General features: G+C 44.6%; 1 protein-coding gene across 1 annotated transcript in view; it reads right to left on the bottom strand.

Annotated features, from left to right (window-relative positions):
- The window catches only part of LOC143930285 (uncharacterized), a 190,138-nt gene extending 175,708 nt beyond the window's left edge, over positions 1–14,430 (bottom strand). The window contains exon 1 of the mRNA XM_077454471.1: positions 14,301–14,430. The gene's annotated coding sequence lies outside the window, so the exon portion shown is untranslated. The remainder of the gene's footprint in view (positions 1–14,300) is intronic.
- Between the last annotated feature and the right edge of the window lie 7,479 nt (positions 14,431–21,909).

Here is a 21,909-nt window from a genome sequence, read left to right on the forward strand (position 1 = left end):
CTGCAAGAATTTTCTCTGGAGGACATATGGGCCGAAAACTTGGACCATATACGCTCATATACCCTATTAGTACTCCCGCGTCTGGAATTGAGAAGGGTTGGGATGACCTCTTCCGGACAACCAAGAGCTTCTAGCCTTTCCCTCTCAAAAACCATACCTTGAGGTTCAGACATGATGGGCATGGATGTAACCTTGTGCCTTGAGATAGCAAATCCGACCTGAGAGGCAGGGGAACTGGCTCTTGATAACTGAGGAGCAGCAGTAGAGGGAACCAAGGTCTGTTGGGCCAGAAAGGAATTACTGCGAGAATCTCCGCCTTCTCTGACCTGAGTCTCCGAAGGAATTGCAGGATCACCGGAACTGGAGGGAAGGCGTAAGCTGTCTGAAACTTCCAATGTTCTGTGAGGGCATCTATCCCATATGCCTGGGGATCCCTGAACCTTGAGTAATATTTCGGAAGCTTCCGATTGCACGGGGAAGCGAACAAGTCGACTTCCAGGGACAATCCTAAGGTCAGGAGCCAATCGAATACTTCCCGGTGTAGAGACCACTCGTTGTTGTCCAACTCGACACGCGATAGGAAGTCCGCCTGAACATTCTGCACCCCTGGGATGTAGACTGCAGAAAGGTTGGACAAATTCTTCTGAGCCCAATTCATTATTGGCTCCGTCTCCTGTAACAGGGACCAGCTGCGAGTTCCCCCTTGCTTCTTTACGTAAGCCACCGCGGTTGTGTTGTCCAACCTTAGCATGACCGAGGCATTCGCTGTCAGATGATGGAATGACCGAAGCGCCTGGAAGGCCGCTCTTAGCTCCAGAACATTGGAGACGACTCTCTGTGATGGAAACGTCCACCTGCCCTGAGCGACCTCCGAAAGGCAGTGAGCGCCCCATCCTCGGTTGCTGGCATCTGAAGTTACCGTGACCCATGAGATGGGAATGATTGAATGGTGGTTGCGCAGGTTCTTCCCCTGTAGCCACCAAAGAAGAGACGTCCTCATGGCTGGAGTGAGGAATATGCGCTGTGTCTGGCTGGATAAGTCCCACTGTTGTAGAAACCCCTTCTGAAAGGGACGAGTGTGCCACTGGGCCCACTTTACCATGGGAATGGTGGCTGACATTGTGCCAATCACCCTCAGACATTGGAGAGCCGAGAGATGGGATGCTGCAAGGGCTGCATGAATCCTGTCTCGTATGACTCCAACCTTCTCTTCTGGAAGGGCGATAGTACCTTCTGCTGTGTTGAACTGCGCCCCTAGGAAAACAAGAGACTGAGTTGGATCTAGGTGACTCTTTTCTAAGTTCAGAAGCCACCCGAACTCCTGTAGAGTGGAGATGACTAGGTCTTTGTGCTCCAAGAGCTGATCTTTGTTCTGGGATAGCAGAAGAAGGTCGTCGAGATAGTGATGGAGACGAACACCTTTGACTCTGAGAAAGGCCACAACTGCCAAAAGAACTTTGGAGAAGACCCGTGGGGACGTTGTTAACCCAAAGGGAAGACATGTAAATTGAAGATGTTGAATGCCTACTGCAAAGCGGAGGTATTGTTGAAACTCCTTTGCCACGGGAACATGGAAGTAAGCATCCTTCAAATCGACTGATATCATCCAGTCCCCCAGATACACGGACTGCTGGATGGTAAGCAGAGATTCCATCTTGAACTTCTCTTTGCGAATGAAGGAATTGAGATGGGTCAAATCTATTACCGGCCTCCATGTGCCATTTTTCTTTTGAACCAGAAACAAAGGGGAATACATGCCCTCTCCACGTTCTTCTTCTGGAACGGGAACGGCTGCGCCTTGATCCAGTAAAGAGTTCACGTAGGTCAATAGGACTTGTTTCTTCTCTTTTGATTCTGGAAGATTTGTGGGAATAAATCTTAGCTTTGGGGTGCTGATAAAACCCCACTTGTGACCTGAGGAAATTGTTTTTACAGTCCAAAAATCCCGAATTGAGGCCGCCCAAACATGCCTGAAGTGGAGAAGACGAGCCCCCACCTGACAAGTTTGAGCGGGCCCAATTTCAAAAGGATTTCGCGGAATCCTGCTTGCCGGACGAACCCCCTTTTGAGGTATTTTTGAAAGAAGATTGCCTGGATCTCCATGACCTTGAGAATTCTCGACCAGGTCTATAGCTCCGCGCCTCCCTGGCACGATCAGGGCCTTGTCTTCTAGGAAATGGACGCCTTTGATTTTGAAGACGTCTGTCCTGGGGAAGAAACCCAGATTTCCCACCTGTAGCCCGGGATATGGCAGTATCCAGCTTGTTACCAAACAAAGATGACCCCTCAAAGGGAATACGGCACCAGGCCTGTTTGGATGCTGGATCCGCCAGCCATGGACGGAGCCATAACGCACGGCGAGCTGAGACTGCTGCTAACATATCCCGAGATATCAGGCGGATAACATCAATAGATGCCTCCCCCAAAAAGGCAGATGCCATCCTGATTTCTTGAATAGGGGAGTCTTTTGCTGATTCAATAGAAATACCCCTCAGGAATTCCTCTACAGAATCAGCCCAGGATTCTATGGCCTTGGATACCGCTGCCATTGCAAGCACTGGTTTGCAAGCCATTCCAGAAGTCAGATATATCCTCTTAAGGTCTGAATCGATCCGCCTTTCCAAAGGATCTTTAAAGGATACCGTATCCTCTAAGGGTAGGGTTACATATCTCACCAAACGCATGAGCGCTGCATCCACCAGTGGTGCTGACTCCAGGTGCTTCACATCCTCTTCTTTAAAGGGATATAATTTCAGGATTTTTGACTGCATGGAACCCTTTTTATCCACCTTGCTCCATTCCTCGGTAATAATGTCACCCAACTCTGAAAGGAAGGGAAAAAATTGTCGCTCCTTATTGAGCTGTTTAAAGAACTTTCTCTGCTTTGGTGGGGAAGTAACAGGGTCTTCCCACTTCAGAGCCTCTCTCACTGCTTTGACCAATGAAGGCACCAGTCCATAGTCAAAACCTAAACCAGGATCCTCACAGTCAGATTCACTATCTGAGATGGGAGCAGATAGGCGGCTTGGCTGAGAGGATTCCCATGTCTCCTGCAATGGGTTCTCTCCAGGTGGAGGAGCCAATAATTCTGACGGGGATTCACACAGCTGTAGAGCGTCCCTCTCCTGCAGAGACTCCTTCACAACCCGTCTTACTATTGACTCCAAACGCTGGTCTGCATCATCCCTTTCATCTGCAGCTTTGGAGAAGCAATGATCGCATAAGGATACGTCCGAAGGAACAGGCATCCTGCACCCCCAGCATGATTTTTCCGTACGCTTGCTGGAGTGAGCAGCAGGGGGGTGAGAATAATTCTTATTATGCTGTTCAGATCTTGACCTATGCTGGCTAGATCTTGAGGAGGATTTATGGCGGTGTGATCTTGATGATCCACTGCGTCTAGAAGTGTTAGGTTGTGGATCAGACCCAGAAGGGCTGTAAGGGTAAAACAGACAGAGAGAGAAAAGGATATACAGTCAATCCTACCTATGCCAAACACTCTCTCCAATATATAAAAAGCATAAATACTAAAGACCTACCTAACATGAGCGGGCTGGCCACTAGGAGGCAGTAAGGCGTCCATATTCACAATAAACCCACAGTTTAAGAAACACTGCAACTAAAGAGAAAAATAAAACACACATTTTTTTTTTTTTTTTTTTTTTTTTTTAAAAAGCATTTCCCCAGCCTAAGGGACACGCTCTTACCTTAAACCGCCGCGCTGACAGCCCCGGGAAGTCGCTGCGACCACTGCAAACATTCCCAGGGTTCTGACAGCTTCCAAAGCCTTTTAAATTTGGCGCCCGTGACGTCATCGCCGACGTCAGACGCGAGGCGCTCGCGCGCATGCGCGGGAACCAAGCCTCGGTCTCATACCGGGTTCGCACATGCGCAGAACGCCTGCATAACCCGGAAGTAGGAGAGAGGTTTGCTGGAACGCGGAAGCGAACGCAAACGGCATGGAGGAGACCGCAAGACAAACAAAAGAAATACACACAAATACAATGCTGCCATGGATAGATAAAAGGCTCACCACTCCACCAACGATCACCTGGCCGAACGGACTGGAACACACACGCCATACCTCCAGCAGATAATGGTCACCCATAACAACGGGACACAGACCGTGCGCACTCAGGTAGGAAATCCTTTCTTCAGCGCTACTCTGCAAATACTCTCCATACCCTGCTTAACAGTCAGGGCCTATCGGAGGAAAATTTCTCAGTCAATCAGCCAATCGATCGTCGTGAAGTTTTATTTCCAGGAAAGAAACCATCTGGTCCTACTGGGGAGGACAAAAAAGGAACACTGATAGTGGCCAGGAGCAAAGATTTATGGGAGTTGGGTCCTATTGGGTAATCGTGGAGGCGGGGCTACCCACACGTATGCTGCCATGGAGCCTTTCAGGAAATCTGTATTAGAGCAATGAGTTGTACAAGTCCAAATTGTACTTTAGGGCATGGCAGCCCACTTTTATCTAACAAAATAGAGTTCACTTAAAACATAATTTGCCCATGCAGGGGTTCCCACTATCAACATGAAAAGTCAACTGAAAGTACCAAACCACCTGGCTTCCTTGTCTGCAGCACCGCTGCTCTCCTTACCAGCCCCTCTGACTGTGTTGTCTCCTGTTTTATTTGACCCGCTTAGCCTTTAGTCACAGCATCCTGCTGCACTGCCCACTGCTGGCCTCTGGAAAGGGGTTCCCCTGACACCCTGATAAGAGCTGAACTGACTCCTGGGGTGAGATCTCTTTTCTCTTGGCTACTGGTTGGGACACCCCTGACCCCCCTGGTTGAGACCTCCTGTCTCATGACTCTTGGCTGGGACTCCCCTGACTCCTGAATGAGATCTTCTGTCACCAATATGGGAGCTGTCTCCAAACTGTTAGCTTTGAGCTATCCTCAGGCTTGAGTATATAATGACCCTGCACACCGGTTTACTCACACATGCCGCAGAAGTAAAATTCAGGATTGAAGGTTCTGTCCCACCCAAGACATCTTGAAACCTTCAAGCTCCAGGCCCCAATCTGGAACAGCAGAATCCAGAGAAAACCAAATACCCAGCTTTCTGCACTCAGTCTGGAACTTTGCAATAAGCCTTAAATTGATTGTAAGGTCTATAACAAACAAGTTGTACTTGCCTCCTCTGTGCATATGGTTTTGCACAAAGCAGCCCGGATCTTCCTCTTCCCAGGTCCCTCTTTTCTCCTCCTGGCCCCTCCCTCCTATCGAGTGCCCCCACGGTCAGCAGCTTCCTATGGGGGCACCCAAGCCAAGTCATAGCTCCGTGTGTCCATTCAGACACAGAGCTTTGCCCCGGACCCACCCCCTCTCTCCCGATTGGCTAACGGACTTTGACTGACAGCTATGAAAGCCAATAGCCGCTGTGTTTCAGCCAATCAGGAGGAGTGTCCCGGGTGGCTCAGACATTCATGGACATCGCTGGAGAGAGATGGGACTCGGGTAAGTAATTAAGGGGTGCTGGGGGGGACAGACAGAGGAGAGATCCTCCATGGTAGAAAGTACCTTTTCTATAGTGGTGGGGGGGGGGGGGGGGGGTAGGACTACACTATTGAGAGTGAACAATCTGAAGCACTCATGACACCAGCTAAGAGTAATGACAAGACTTCCAGGTAAGAGTAATGACAAGGCTTCATCACCTTCAGGTAAGACTGATCAGTTCAATACCTAATGAAATATGACACAAATGCTATAGATAGGTAGATCATGTATTTTAAATGTATTTTTGGGACAAAAAAAGAAAATCAGTTTTATAAAAAAGTTAAAAAGTAAATTACACCACTTGCCACCAAGTCACTTACCTGGTATGCCATTTGACTTCAAATGGTTGTAACCTGGGGTGATGCTGTACCGTTTTTTTAGAGTCAATGGTTGGCTCTCTGGTAATAGCAATCGGAGTGGCTAACTAGCCACTCATTTGCTTTTACAAGCAGCGGGAAGGGACTTCCTCCACTCCTGTCGCCTTTCATGGCTCTCTTGGGCTCTCCCCTCCCACCAGGAGAATCGAGCTACCAGCCGGGCACATCTTCTGGCTGGCTGGAGACCCACGCAAAGCCGGAATAAGCTGTGATTGGGTCTCTGCTATGGTAACCCGGAAGTGCTGAAATTACATCACTTCCGGTTTACCTGGCTGTCATCTGCAGCATTTTTTGAAAATCGATATTGCCATTTTGAAGTTCTGCGCGGGGGCGAGCGCAATTTTAAAGCATGACATGTCTGGTATCTACTTACTCAGTGCGACATACTCCTTTATATTTTACAAAAAAAGTGGGTTATGTTTTTTTTTTTTTGCATTAACATTTTAAAAAGTGTATTTTTTTCCCTAAAAACAGTGTTTGAAAAATCGCTGCGCAAATACCGTGTGATACAAAAAAATTGCAAAACCCACCAATTTATTCTCCAGGGCAGTGATGGCGAACCTTGGCACCCCAGATGTTTTGGAACTACATTTCCCATGATGCTCAACTACACTGCAGAGTGCATGAGCATTAGACATGTGCACACTGAAATATTTTGTTTCGAAATTTAGTTTTCGTCTGAAAAATGCATTTAGTTACTCCCGAAATTCGTTTTTTATTTATTTTGTTTTTCGTTAAAAATTTGGCTGAAAATCCAAACTGAATTAAGGTTGAATCTGTCATTGAAGGCTTATGGTGTCTGTCGAATGTTCAAAGAAGATTCGATGGAGCAGCTAAACTGTATGACTCCGTATAGTTTAGCTGCTCCATCGAATCTTCTTAGAACTTTCAATAAGCATAAGCCAAAGATTCGACGTTTGTATGTTTTTCGCTGCTTTGTCGAATCTTTGTGATTCATGTTGAATGTACAGTATATAGTTCAAACAGAAAATGGACTGGTGATAGTGATCACTGATCAGACAGGAAACAAGATAGGTTATATAGAATCTATATAGAATCTCAATCTATAATATAGAATCTAAAATAATAAATCCCCCCCCCCCCCCCCCCCCACAACACGAGCAGCCTCTGAGACCATCACAACACTAGCAACATTAGTATCACTATCAAGTTCACAACACTAACACAATAGCAGCAGATTATTATGAAAAAGTTAAGTTGAACTGTAGCTTGCTTCACTATTGCTCTGCTGATGTGCTTAGGCTTAATTGCTAAATAATTCAGGTTCTCTGACAAACGGACCAGCTAAAGCCGCGTAAACACGGGCGGACTGTATGGCCTACTTAGTCCGTCGAAACACATTTCAGCGGACAGTCCGCTCGTGTGTGGGCTTCAGCGGACTTTTTCAGCGTGCAGTCTGGCGGACTAAGTATTTCGGAATTTCCGTAATATTGTCCGTCATACTTTGGTTTCAGCGGACAATCCGCTCGTGAGTAGGCTAGTTCGACGGACTAAGAATGGCGCATGCTCAGAAAGGATTTACACGGCGGAAGGTTGCATTGCTGTGTATTGGACTTCCTATTTCCAGTCCCGTCGTACGTGCTGTACACGTCATCGCGCAAGCTTTCGACGGACTGTTTGTGCATCCGTGTGTGGTCAAGTCCGTTCATTCGAAAGTATGACGGACTGTCCGTCGGATTGTATGACGGACTAAGTAGGCCATACAATCCGCCCGTGTGTACGCGGCTTAAGATTGACTGTCTTCTGAAATGATTCAGTGTGTGTGTCTCTCTCTGCTAGCAATCGTAAGTGAAAGTAAGTTGGCTGTACGTGTGTACTTAGTTCTAGCTGATTTACTGGTCCTCCTCTTTGGTTACAATCAGCCAATAACATTCATCATCATCATTTTTATTTTACTTCCCCCAGTCAATTCCAGCAGCGATCTTTTCTCTCTATGTAGAATAATCCTGGACTAATAGAGTCAAGGTTAGGCACATTCGACCACAAGTTTGATAGACACAGATTGTTATTGTCAGTGTCATGTCGAATCTCCTATTCTATATCGAACTGTTGTCACAACGAAAACGAAAATAAAGCATTTATGTCGGATCTTTCGTTTTTCGGATTCTACACTTTGGTTAACGTTTGTTAAAACAATTACGGAAATACCTGAAATTCGAACAAAAATGCATTCGGACGAAAACGAATGCACATGACTAATGAGCATCATGGGAAATGTAGTTCCACAACATCTGGGGTGCCAAGGTTCGCCATCACTGCTCTAGAGCAGCCTTTCTCAACCTTTTCAATACAGAGGAACCCTTGAAATAGTTCTCCAGTCTTGGGGAACCACTGCTAAAAATTTGAAATCTACAACTCATGATACATTAGGGTGATGGTCAGTGGGAAGAATGGTCCTTACACTTGTGGTCATTGGGAAGAATTACCTCCTTGGCTATGGGACAGGAAGAGAAGGGAAGGGAAATGTCCACATCTCTCTTACCCTCCTCTACGCGAATAGTACCACTTGAGTGCTCACAGGGCCTCCTGGGAGTCATATATGCCAGGAGGCCTCAGCCTTTAATTCAGTAAGCAGGAGCAAGCCTAGTGGCGCAACATCGAAAGGCCACCACTGGCTGAACCTGGAAGAGCCAACCGTAGGGTTGCTGCCTCATCCCTTTTAAACCAAACACATTAATTACACAGGTTCTGTGGCTGATTAAGGTGGTAATTAAATTCACTTAGTACCTTGCGTCCATTAAATTAGCCCTAGAACCTGTGTAAACAATGTGTGTTCAGTTTTAAAGGGGTGAGGTGGCAACTCTAGCCAGCGTATGGTATTTTTAAGAAGGATGTCTGTGGGAAAATGCTGGATCCTCTGGGTGGGCGAGTATCCAAACTGTGTAGACAATACCCCCAGGTAAGCAGAGGAAGGAAAAAATAAATAAATAAGAGGGTGTGGGGTGAAGATCCCCTTTAACCACTTATCCTCCGGAAGATTTACCCCCCTTCATGACCAGGCCATATTTTGCTTTTTGGCACTGCGTTACTTTAACTGACAATTGTGCAGTCATTGCAACACTGTACTCAAATTAAATTTATATCATTTTTTTCACACACAGAGCTTTCCTTTGTTGGCATTTGATCACCACAGTTTTTGTTTTTTTTTACGCTATAAAATGAAAAATAAAACTGAAAATTTAGGAACAAACCCAATAATTTTGGACTTTCTGCTATAAAATTGATCTAATAAAAAAATAAAAAATAAATCAAACGTCTTCATAAATTAAGGCCCATATGTGCTCTGCTACATATTTTTGTTAAAAAATAAATAAAAAAATCCCAATAAGCGTATATTGATTGGTTTGCATGGAAGTTATGGGGTCTACAAATATAGTACATATACTGGAGTTTTTATTTATTTTATACTAGCAATGGCAGTGATCAGCGATACTACAATAGCATGGCAGACAATCTGACACTAACTGATACTTAAAGGGGTTGTAAAGGTAAATGTTTTTTCAGCTTCATGCATTCTATGCATGAAGGTGACAAAACCCTCTCACAGTGCCGGCGCCCCCAGCCCCCCCGTTTTACTTACCTCACCCCTCGAAAGTCCTGCGCTTGCCCCCGCCGTCCTCTTCACCACTCAGCCTGGCCACTGATTGGCTGGAGTGGATGGATTGAAGGCAGCGCAGCCATTGGCTCACGCTGCTGTCAATCACATCCAATAAAGCGGCTCACCGGGGGGGCGGGGCCGTGTGATGCTGGCTGTATCACGGGAGCGTGCCTGCAGGTGCTTCTCACAATGCGAGGGAGCTCGCATGAACGTGAGAAGTACCTGCGGGAAGAAGCAGAGACAGCCGCCGAGGGACCCTAGAAGAGCAGGTTCGGGGCCACTCTGTGCAAAACGAGCTGCACAGTGGAGGTAAGTATAACATGTTTGTTATTTTAAGAAAAAATACATTTTTCTTTACAATCCCTTTAAAGCATGTCCTAATTGAGTGGGATTTTTAAGTCACTCAAAACAGTATATTATTTAAAATCATTTATTGAAAAAATTATGCAATTTAAAATTGTAGAAAAAAATTGTAGAAAAAGAGATTGTGCAATTTTTACATAAACTTGATTCAACATGTCATATAGCATATATTAGAAATGATATACATAGTGGTATCCAGTGGCGTAACTAGAACCTTCAGGGCCCTGATGCAAGAAACCATGAAGGGCCCCCCTGAACCCCAGCCAGGGCCCTTCCCTCCGAGTCTGGCGGTGGAACTCCAGGGCGTGGTAACAGGTATGACCTTTGTGAGCCCTGTAGTTCCACCACTGGTTGGGGAGAACAGACATCGGACTGAGCGGCAATGCATGGAGCAGGAGAGGGGTACTCTGAGGACACAGGTCATGCGGGGAATGCACAACTAAAGAGCAGCCAGTGCGATAGTAGAGCATGGAGCTCTGCTAGTCACCCTCCGCTTCCAGCCACCCGTGTGCATGGTGCACTGGTACCCCTTGCTGCCTATGCTGCTGCCGGCCATATGTAGAGGGGGCTGCATGGGCCCCCTGCATCACAGGGCCCGGTTGCGGTCGCAACTGCTGCACCCCCTATAGTTACGCCCCTGGTGGTATCCCCCCCCCCCCCCTCTCTGTAGGAGCCGACATTCCACCTTGTGCATATGACATGTTGAATCAAGTTTATGTAAAGATGGTACAATATCTTTTTTTCTACAATTTTAAATTACATAATTTTTTCAATAAATTATTTTAGAATAATATCACATTTTGATTGCCTTAAAAATCCCACTTAATGAGGACATGCTTTAAAATTTCACTTTGGGATGATGGCAAATACACTCACAATCTTTTGAATCTAACTGTATACACTGATACTTTTGACACTTTGTGGGAACCAGTGACACTAATAGAGTGATCAGTGCTAAAAACATGCACTGTCACTGTACTAATGACACTGGCTGGGAAGGGGTTAACATCAGGGGCAATCAAAGGGTTAAATATGTGCCTTTTTAAGGTGTAAAAAGATGAATATTTAGGGCATGTGTAATAGCAAAATGTGAAATGTGATATTGCATGCAATAGTAAATACAGAATCTACCTGTTATCCATCTTCAAAGTCAATATTGTCCTTTCTTTTCAGGATCATTGTACAAACCTTCTGTCTGGCTATTGTCTGGCCTCTTGTTTCAAAATGATCACACTCTCCCTATGTTTGTTTATGGCTGCTTATAGTAAGCAGTGTATTCTATCACCTGAATCTGATAAGGATTGTGCAAGTGTTTACAGTATATTCCAATGGATACATACTGTAAGCAGCAAAGTGTGTAGTTAGGTGCAGGCATTCTTCACACCTGTAGGTGGCACTGTGCAGATTCTACATGGGAAGGAGAGTATAGTAAAGTGGTAGTAAACTAAACTAAATAAATAAATAAATAAATAAATGTCCACCTGCAGGTTAATGTCGTATTGTGGTAGTATAATTATATAAAATACTCCAGCGCTAACAAGTATGTGCCCAGTGAAAGTATATTGCTGCTGCCACAAATAAATAAGATTCACCCTTTACCTATATATTACAACATAAGAATAAAAAAAAAAAACACAACTGTCTGTGCAATAATGCATTTACTAAAATCCTCAAGATGTAAAATCAATAAACTGCAATTAGTGTAGAATGGCAACAATTTTCAAATGCTCAATAAGTCACGTGGTACAGTGACGTAACGTTTAGGGAGGGAGAACGTCACGCCGCAACCGGTAGTGAACGGAATGTGTTTTTTTTTTGGCGGTACAAAAGGTACACACAGGCTGCGTCTATTGGAATGTATACAGGCAAATACATTTTTCATACATTGTGTGTGTATCCTCAGATTTAAAAAAAATAAAATAAAGCAACAGTAAGCACTGTGAGAATTATTCTATTTTTGGTGCTATATGGGAGAAAAAGCTAAGAGAAACCAGGATGGCAATGGATTAACATTGAAGAATCCTATGCACCAATAATGAGAGATCCATATTAACCTGGAAGAATACATACAAAAGTGCATAATAAACCTATGCAAAAGGGTAAAAGCGTGTTTGACCAGATATAGATTAGGACCAACTTGTGAGGCGAGAGCAGTATTATACTGGTGAAGGAATAAACCCACTACAAATGCAAGCAAGCCCAAATTACCGACTGGTGGAGAAAATTTTATATACTGTATGCAAAATTTTTATTTAGCATGCTAATAAAAAGGGACACAGATATAAAAATATTTATATATATATATATATATATATATATATATATATATATACACACACACACACACTTTTTTATTACATGAACTGTTTAGAATTCTAATTATATTATGCTATTGTGGTAGTATGCACCACATACTAGTACATAATGACATAATGACGCTTAACTTACAAATGAAGCCCTCCAGCGCTGCACTGTCACTGCTGAAGCCACATCCATTTTCACCCAGTCTTCTTTTTGGGTTCGCACCCTCCAGCCATTTGAATGGACATGCTACGATGACGTACGTCACTTCCACACATGCGTACCAGAGTCGCAATAGTGCCATGCACTCTCTGGATCTACTCAGTGTCCAGGCATTCAGAGAGTACTACGCATATGTTAATAAAGTTAATAAAGTACCAGGTCACAGTCCTCAGGACCGCCCAACCAGGAGGTGAGCAAATTGGGGTCCAGTAGCAGATATAGCAGGTTGGGATCAAGCAGGAGTGTAGTCAATAAATAAGCCAAAAGTCAGTAACAAGTGGTTGCAGGCTGGGATCAAGCAGAAGCGTAGTCGAGGAACAAGCCAAAGGTCAGTAACGAGAGGTAATGAAGATATAGATGGCACCAGAAGTGACAAGAGCGAGATATTGAGGGGAAACTAGACACAAGGCAAGGTAGTCTAAGGAAACAGGCAGGCAGCTGTCCAGCATCTCAGGTGGCTGAGCAAGCAGAGACACCACCAGACATAGCAGCGCTTCCAAGTTGAGATCTGGGTCCTGACAATGTTTTTGCTCAGATGTCCACAGGTGTGAATTTTTATTTTTTCATTATATATATTTTATATTATTAATTTACCTAGAAGTGGTGGAGGATATCAAATTTTGATACACAGGTACTTGCCAAGGATAGTCTACTGCAGCCATTCTCAACCTTTTCAGCACAGAGGAACCCTTGAAATATCTTTCTGTTATTAGGGAACCCCTGCTAAAAATGACTATATCTACAACTTTTTGACAGCAAAGGTCCGACGGAACAAGTCTGGTGGACAATTCGATCTTGTGTGGCCAAAAATCCGGCGAACTTTAGAAATAGAACATGTTTTACATTTTTCCACCAGAACTTCGGCGGACTGAGAAATCCGTTTGTGTGTATGCTAGTCCGGCGGACAAAAACCGACGCTAGGGCAGCTATTGGCTATGAACTTCCTTATTTTAGTCCGGTCGTACGTCATCACGTTCGAATCCATCGGACCTTGGTGTGATTGTGTGTGGCCAAGTCCGTTCATTCGGGAAGTCCATCGGAACTCTGCCGAAAGTCAGTCGGAAAGACCGTCGGACCTAGTCCCTCGAAAAGTCCGGTCGCGTGTACGTGGCATTACACTTGTGGTCATTGGGAAGAATTACCCCCTTACAGATAGTTAAAAAGATCAATGGTGTCAGTGGGAACTTATCTGAGAGGCAGAAATTGCTCATTGCTCAAGGAACCCCTTGCAACCTCTGAAGGAACCCTAAGGTTCCATGGAAGCCTGGTTGAGAAACCCAGGTCTATTGTCTCCATTCTGAACTCCTTCTGTTTTCTAACAAATGATGGACTTTTGTCTGCTGAATTTATTCTGAAGCACTCACAATAAGCAAACTTATTTTACTATTCCACTAAAGATAGTGTTTCACTTGCAGTTGGGGGGTGGTAAAAAATGGTGGATGAGCCACATTTCGACCCCTCCCCAAGCTGCAAGGCAGCCATATAGAGGTTTACCAAAGCTTTACATCACGCTGGGGGGGAAAAAAAAAAACGATCCCCTCTGTTGCATTCGAGTTGAATGGAGCCATGCTACAACCATGGTGGTGTGGGCTTCTAAAGGTTAGAACAGGCAGGAGGAGGGGACACGTCACCTGTCACATGCCCACTATGGTGGATCACTCTTCAGAGACCAACTTTTGTGTAAAGGCGTCCTTAAATATCATACTTCGTATAAATACTTTCTCCTCTGTATATTTTACCTATCTTACATATGCTAATTAGAACACACCCAGCACTCCAACATTTAATCAGCTATAAGCAATTGCTTCAACAACACCCAGTAAGCGATCACCAATGACAGCAAACATCAACAATACCAAGTAATACCAAGTATGCACATAAAAAAAATAAAAAAACACAATACTTTATACTTACCCTATTCAACTGCTGATGTTTGAACTGCGCACTTTTGTCCACTGCAATTCTGTTCTGAAGCACTCACAATGAGTGGGCACATTTGCGAACAAAGCCACCTTTTTTCCCAATAGTAAAATATCACACAAACATAATAAACACTTTAAAAGAATATAAACACTAACACAGGAAGCAGTCCAAGGTCACCAACAACTTTCCCTGCATGTTGCCTAGCAACTACACTATTTAATCATATCAACAATTCTGTTTTCCTGGGGACATTCTGATATTCTGATAAAACCCATTACATGAAGATCACTCAAATTAGCTTCCCTTATTGATTCAGTAGTATTGTAAGTGTTAACATTTTCAAAATGGCAAAGCAAGATAAGATTAGATAAGATTTATTGTCATTGTAAAAAATTGTATTTAAACAAGGACATTTCAAAACTTCTCCCCACAGTATACAAAAAAAAACATAAAAGCAATGCGTCATGCACAGAACATAAATCATATCACATATCAAAAGAATAATGAACATTCCCATCAATATGTGTAGCACCGGCTCCTGACGAGAAGCGCTATAGGTTTTGAAAATTAATATTCCTAAATTTACAGTTGGGTTTTAGGGCAAATTTTTCTAAAGTTCTCCTGGGCTGCAGGTGTCGCTGTCACCGCCAGCAAGTAGTAGAACAGAGTCTAGTTGGGTGTATTGAGTGCCATTTCTTTCTTGGAACCAGCCCAGTGGAAGGGTTTTCTTGCTGTGTATTCTGTATCACGTGCTTCAGGGTTCCGGTCCAGAAGATATTTTCTGTCTGTTTGGTCCTAGTCCTCCTGACCAGCCCTCTTGGCCCTCCTGGAATGGGGTGCGGATCCATGCAATTCTGAGCCTCGGGGCTGGATAGCCAGAGGCAAAGCAACTTCAGGGACAGGCCTGAATGGATTTGAGGCCCTAATGATCCTAGGGTGGTCCAGGGCCGTCTCATCTGAGGAGAGGCCCAGCAACTGGAGAAGCATCCAGGGGAGGACTCTTTGGGAGAAGGCCATGCGCAAGGCTGGCTTCTCTGAAGGAGCCTGGAGGCTCAGTTGAAGGACCCTTTGTGGATCTATATTTATACGGTATCGCTGGACCGGCTGAGAGATACTGGTACCATATGATAGTTCTCTAAAATCTGTCTACGTCCCTCGGTTACATCCAAGTCTGTGGCAGAGACTATTTCTCAAGTGGTCTATATCCAAGTCTGTGGCAGAGACTTTGCTTTACTTAACACCCTACCGGCTGCCAGACCTAGTGAGAGGAGGTCTATCCGGGGGTTGTGAGAATCCAGTTGCGAAACGTTTATTCTCTGGATTACTTTGATAAGAGACTTTCTATTTTTGCAGTTCCAAAAGTACCTGAACTTCCTTCCTAACCCTCTACCCTTCATTAAGAGACTGTGTTATCATCTAAATAAATAACCCAAAAGAAGATTCAGTATCAGTTTCTGCATTTCTTTGGGCCATCTGCCATGGGAACCCCTAGATAGAGGCGAGGTCAAGATTATGCCCAACAAAACCAGCAGCTCCTTCGAGGGTCAGTGCTACATACGATTAACCACTAGGCGTCCGTGCTATAGCCGAAAGACGGCTGCAACGCGGACACCAATTGCCAGGAGGCCGTCCCTGGATGTCCTCCTGTTTACTTCCCGTGAGCATTCATCGGGGAAGTTCTGTGCTGGCCGTGTCCCTTCGACACAGCCAGTCACAGATCGCTGTAAATGGCCAATCACAGCGGCCGTTTACAGCGCGATCGGCGTGTCCAATGAGAGATCATCTCATATGTGAACATGAGATCATCTCTCAGCGCCGGCTCTTCCTCCTCACACAGAGACAGCGTGTGTGGAGGGAGACATGAAACGCTGCAGCGGTTAGTAAAAAAAACAAACAAAAATAAAAGTAAAGTGCAACCTGTCCCCATTGCCACATATAAGTGCCATCTGTTATCAGTGCCACATAGTGCCACCTGTCATCAGTGTAACGTGTCATCAGTGCCACGTATTAGTGCCATCTGTCATCACTGCCACGTGTCATCAGTGCCACATATTAGTGCCATCTGGCACAGCTTATAGACTCTCCAACTTTCACAAAGACCAAATAATATCTACTAATTTGTTTTTTTTTTACCAAAGATATGTAGAAGTATAAATTGTGGCCAAAATTTATGAAGAAAAATTTATAATTTCCAAAATTTTATCACAGAAAAAAAGAAAAATGCATTTTTTTTTCAAAATTCAAAATTTCACTTATAGCTCAAAAAATAAAAAACCCAGAGGTGATCAAATACCACCAAAATAAACCTCTTTGTGTATGAAAAAAGGACAAAAATTTATTTGGGTACAGTGTTGCATGACTGATTGTCATTCAAAGTGCGAGAGCGCTGAAAGCTGAAAATTGGTCTGGTCACGAGGGGGGTTTAAGTGCCCAGTTGTCAAGAGGTCAAATGCGACTATAATGGCATTTTAATATATATATATATATATATATATATACACACACACACACACACACACACATACACTTATGTATTTTTTTTAATCACTTTTTCATACCTCCCAACATTTTGAGATGGGAATGAGGGACATCTACTAGCAAACATATGTAGGCATAGGACAGGGGTGTCCAAACTTTTTTCAAAGTGGGCCGGATTTGATGAAGTGAACATGCCTGAGGGCCGACCATTTTGCCTGACATTCTTTGAACCATTGAAAATTCGGTCTAAGTGTGTCCATCCGAGCACTAATACACAGCCCAACAAGAATTCTCTTGCCTTTGTCGCACTCGTTCCCAACACACAGACGAATGCTCTGCACTTTAGGGGGCACCGTTAATTCTTAATGGTACCCCACACATTGGAAAATGTAGGGTGCTTTTGGTGCAGTGCAATAATAAAAAAAAAAAAACACACACAGACACATGTGCGCACACGCGCACACACACACACATACAGACACATGTTCACACACACACACACACATGTGCACACACACATACAGACACATGTGCACACACACATACAGACACATGTGCACACACACATACAGACACATGTGCACACACACATACAGACACATGTGCACACACACATACAGACACATGTGCACACACACAGACACATGTGCACTCACACAGACACATGTGCACTCACACACATACAGACACATGTGCACACACACACACACACATACAGACATACATGCACACAAATACAGACACATGCATACACATACATACATACACACACACACACATGAATAAAGGCCTTTTTAACACAAATCTAGCTTGTAGTACAGTACCTTTGCACCTTCCTCATTCAGCCGGGTACTGCACTGTAGGGGGAAGCAGAGAGCACAGCACAATCCTCTGCACTTTACTTTAACTTTTGAAGCTCACGGAGCTTCTCACAGTGCCGGGGATTGGCTGATCTGACAGCCCTGCTCCCATGGCACAATAAATTGAGAAAGAGCAGGCGGGCCGTTCAAAACCGGACCGCGGGCCGCAACTGGCCCGCGGGCCGGACTTTGGACATGCCTGGCATAGGACATGCCTTCTGCCACACCCCCTTAAAGGAGAATAAACCCCAAAAAAGTTAATTAAATCCACAAGGGCTTTTTTTTTTACCAATACTATTCCTTTATATTGGCTTTTAAAATTTACAAATGCAGCAATTTATAATTTGGATGAAAGGTTTAGCTCCGGGAAACACTTTTTTGAAAGATAAAAGGTGCATTTTATATACAATTATATAAATCAGACCAAAATGAGGGACAAATGAGGAGGAAAGAGGGACAGAGGGACATTTCTCCAAATCAGGGACAGTCTCTCAAAATCAGGGACAGTTGGGAGCTATGCTTTTAGACCCCTTTCACACCAGGGCGTTTTGCAGGCGCTATAGCGTTAGAAATAGCACCTGCAATCCTCCCTAAAGAAGCTGCACCATTGTGTGCAGTGTGAAAGCCCCGAGGGCTTTCACACTACAGCGGTGCGCTGGCAGGACGTCAGAAAAAAGTCCTGCCAGCAGCTTCTTTGGAGCGGTGAAGGAGCGGTGTGTTTACCGCTCCTCCACCGCTGCTCCCCATTGAAATCAATGGGGCAGCGCTGTAATGCCACCGGCAAAACGCCGCTATTGCGTTTTGCCGGCGGTTTTAACCCTTTCGCGGCCGCTAACGGGGGGGTAAAAGCGGCCCGCTAGTGGCCGAAATGCGCAGCAAATCTGGCGGTAAAACGTCGCTAAAAATAGCGGCGTTTTACCGCCGACGCTATCAGCAGTTTGGTGTGAAAGGTGTCTTATTCCTATTACAAGAAATGTAAACATCCCTTGTATTAGAAATAAGCATGGCAGGTCCTCTTTATTGAGAGATCTGGGGTCAAAAAGACCCCAGGTCTCTTATTTACCTTTTAGAGCCCTTTCACACTGCCAGCTGGTCGCATTACCATCGCTTTACTGGCGTTTTTCGGCCACTAGCGGGGCACTTTTAACCCCCCTAGCGCCCGAAGAAAGGGTTAAATTTGTCCAAAAAGCACCGCTGCCAAAACGCTTTTCAGATGCTTCGATATGACAACAAATTGTGCAGATTTCCAAGGCATATAGATACATTGTTTACAACCAGGATCACTTTGATCTGAAAGCCGGCCACCTAACAAAAAAAAATAAAAAATTATGATACCAGTGTTATGGCAGCTAGTCATTGCCATAACCCCGGTATTCAACGTCTAAAACATGATGTACATTTACAGTTTTTGGTCCGCAACCATCATCTTGGATTTAGGAGGCATCTGGCAGTCACACCCATCTCCCCGCCATGCATGTGTAGCGCACCCCATAGGGAGCCACAAATGAACTTGAATGCCCCCCTCCCAACTAGGTAGAGAGGGATCCTGCCCCTCGAGGGCTCCCTGCCCCTGAGGGCCACTGACCACCTCCTCAGCACTATATCTTCATCTGCCACCCGACTGCCCTTGCTGGCATGGCTCATGCCTATTTATGAGGTACTCTCTGCCCCCTTCTGGTCCACTACTGGGGATTGGCCGAGGCCTCAAATATTCCAGGCAGCTCCTCATCGCCTCCTGCCCACTAGCTCTAGAACATTCTCCAATGTTCCAGAAACAAGGGAAGGCATCAGGGGAGCTGTCAGGATGAGTCATCCGGCCTTGACTCACTGAACACTGACCCAGAATGAACAGCTCAAGCTTAACCCTGAGCTAACTAAATTTGCCTACACTAACAAAAGCTCAACTCAACTTCTAGCACACACAGAGGGTGCTACACATGCACAGGAGGCATGGCTTGGAGGAAACTGTCCTGAAGCCTCTTGGGATGGTTGACATATCCTGGGTGGAGCGGATCCAACAAATATCATGTTCACCTGAAGAATAACTACGTGGGAAAAAGTACCTTACGAAAAAGGTAAATCGCTACCCCAAAAAATGACTTTCCAGATTTGTTAAAGAGAAGACCCGGATAATGCAATCTACAAAAGGAGAGTGATGTTCTGCTTTAAGTGGAAAACTGTTTACTTTTGTTTCTCATTACTTCTACTTACAATAAACAGCATCTTTGTATATTTATTTTGCTAAAAGCAACATAGCATGATGTTTCTCAGACTTCTCCTCCTCTTTGATGTTACCACTGTGGAAATGAGCAGAGAGATCTGACTTCACAGAGCAAATCCTAAACCCTAAAATTAGTTTTAAAAATCAAATTAGAAGTGAAACAAAACCATGGTCATTTTCCCAGACCAAAAGATCTATTCATACTTTAAAGAGCCCGTTTAACTAAATCATCAAAAAAAAAAAATCAGCAAAGTTCCATGGCATGAAAGAGCCACTAGTCATATTTATAATGCCCATATATCTGTATAAAGTTAGCAGAAATACTGTGATATTTTACATATATGCTAGATTACCAAAAGTATTGGGACAACTTACACGCCCGTTTCCTCTCCTCCTCTGCCAGTATTTGCACCATATACACTATACTGTATTGCTGAATGTATTGGAACGCCTGCCTTTACACACACACATGAACTTTAATGGCATCCCAGTCTTAGTCAGTAGGGTTCAATATTGAGTTGGCCCACCCTTTACAGCTATAACAGCTTCAACTCTTCAGGGAAGGCTGTTCACAAGGTTTAGGAGTGTGTCTATGGGAATGTTTGACCATTCTTCCAGAGACCCATTTGTGATGTTGGACAGGAAGACCTGGCACACAGTCTCCACTCCAATTCATCCCAAAGTGGTTCTATTGGGTCGATGTCAGGACTCTGTACAAGCTGGTCTAGTTCCTCCACCCCAAACTCGCTCATCTACGTCTTTATGGACCTTGCTTTGTGCACTGGTGCGCAGTCATGTTGGAACAGTAAGGGGGAATCCCCAAACTGTTCCCACAAAGTTGGTAGCATGAAATTGTCCAAAATGTCTTGGTATGCTGACGCTTTAAGAGTTCCCTTCACTGGAACTAAGGGGCCAAGCCCAACCACTGAAAAACAACCCCACACCATAACCCCCCTCCACCAAATGGATTTGGACCAGTGCACAAAGCAAGGTCCATAAAAACAGGGATGAGCATGTTTGGAGGTGCAGAAACTTGACTGACCTCAACCCGATAGAACACATTGGGATTAATTGGAGTGGAGACTGCGAGCCAGGCCTTCTTGTCCACATCAGTGACTGACTTCACAAATGCGCTTCTGGAAGAATGGTCAAACATTCCCATAGACCAGTGATGGCGAACCTTGGCACCCCAGATGTTATGGAACTACATTTCCCATGATGCTCAACTATGCTGCAGAGTGCATGAGCATTATGGGAAATGTAGTTCCAAAACATCTGGGGTGCCAAAGTTCACCATCACTGCCATTGACACACTGCTAAACCTTGTGGACAGCCTTTCCAGAAGAATTGAAGCCGTTAGCCCCCATACACACACGGTCGGAAATTCCGACCACAAAATCCGACTGATTTTTTCAGACGGATTTTGTCCGAAACTGGTGTTGCATACACATGGTCGCACAAAGTTGTCGGAAAATCCGATCGTTCATAACGTGATGACGTTCGTTAAGACACGACTACGTTCAGGCTAGTAGCAAATAGCTTTGGTATTGTAAATTGATCTGAGCATGCGTAGCACTTTGTCCGATCGGAATTCTCTACAAACGATCGGACAAAGTCCGATTGGATTATGTTGTCAGAAATTTTTATATCCAGCTCTCAAACTTTGTTGGTCGGACATTCCGACGAAAAAAGTCCAATGGAGTCCACACATGGTTGGATTATCCAACAACACGCTCCGATCAGACATTTTCCGTCGAAATGTCCGACCATGTGTACAGGGGCTTATAGCTGCAAAGGGTGGTCCAACTTAATATTGAACCCTATGGACTAAGACTGGAATGCCATTAAAGTTCATATAAAGGCAGGTGTCCCAATACTTTTGGTAATATAGTGCATGTAGCTTTGTTGTGAAGTCTATTGTTGTATTTATATGCTAAGTTGGTAATGGTAAAAAAAAGACAGTTGTTTTTTCTATAGAAGGGATTTCCAATGAAGTAAGGGTGCCGATAGGGGATGCCGATAGGTACTCTCATACAAAAGG

The sequence above is a fragment of the Lithobates pipiens genome, unplaced genomic scaffold, assembly GCF_037356315.1.
Source record: "Lithobates pipiens isolate NorthernLeopardFrog02 unplaced genomic scaffold, aLitPip1_a1.2 Scaffold_10, whole genome shotgun sequence".
Taxonomy (NCBI): domain Eukaryota; kingdom Metazoa; phylum Chordata; class Amphibia; order Anura; family Ranidae; genus Lithobates; species Lithobates pipiens.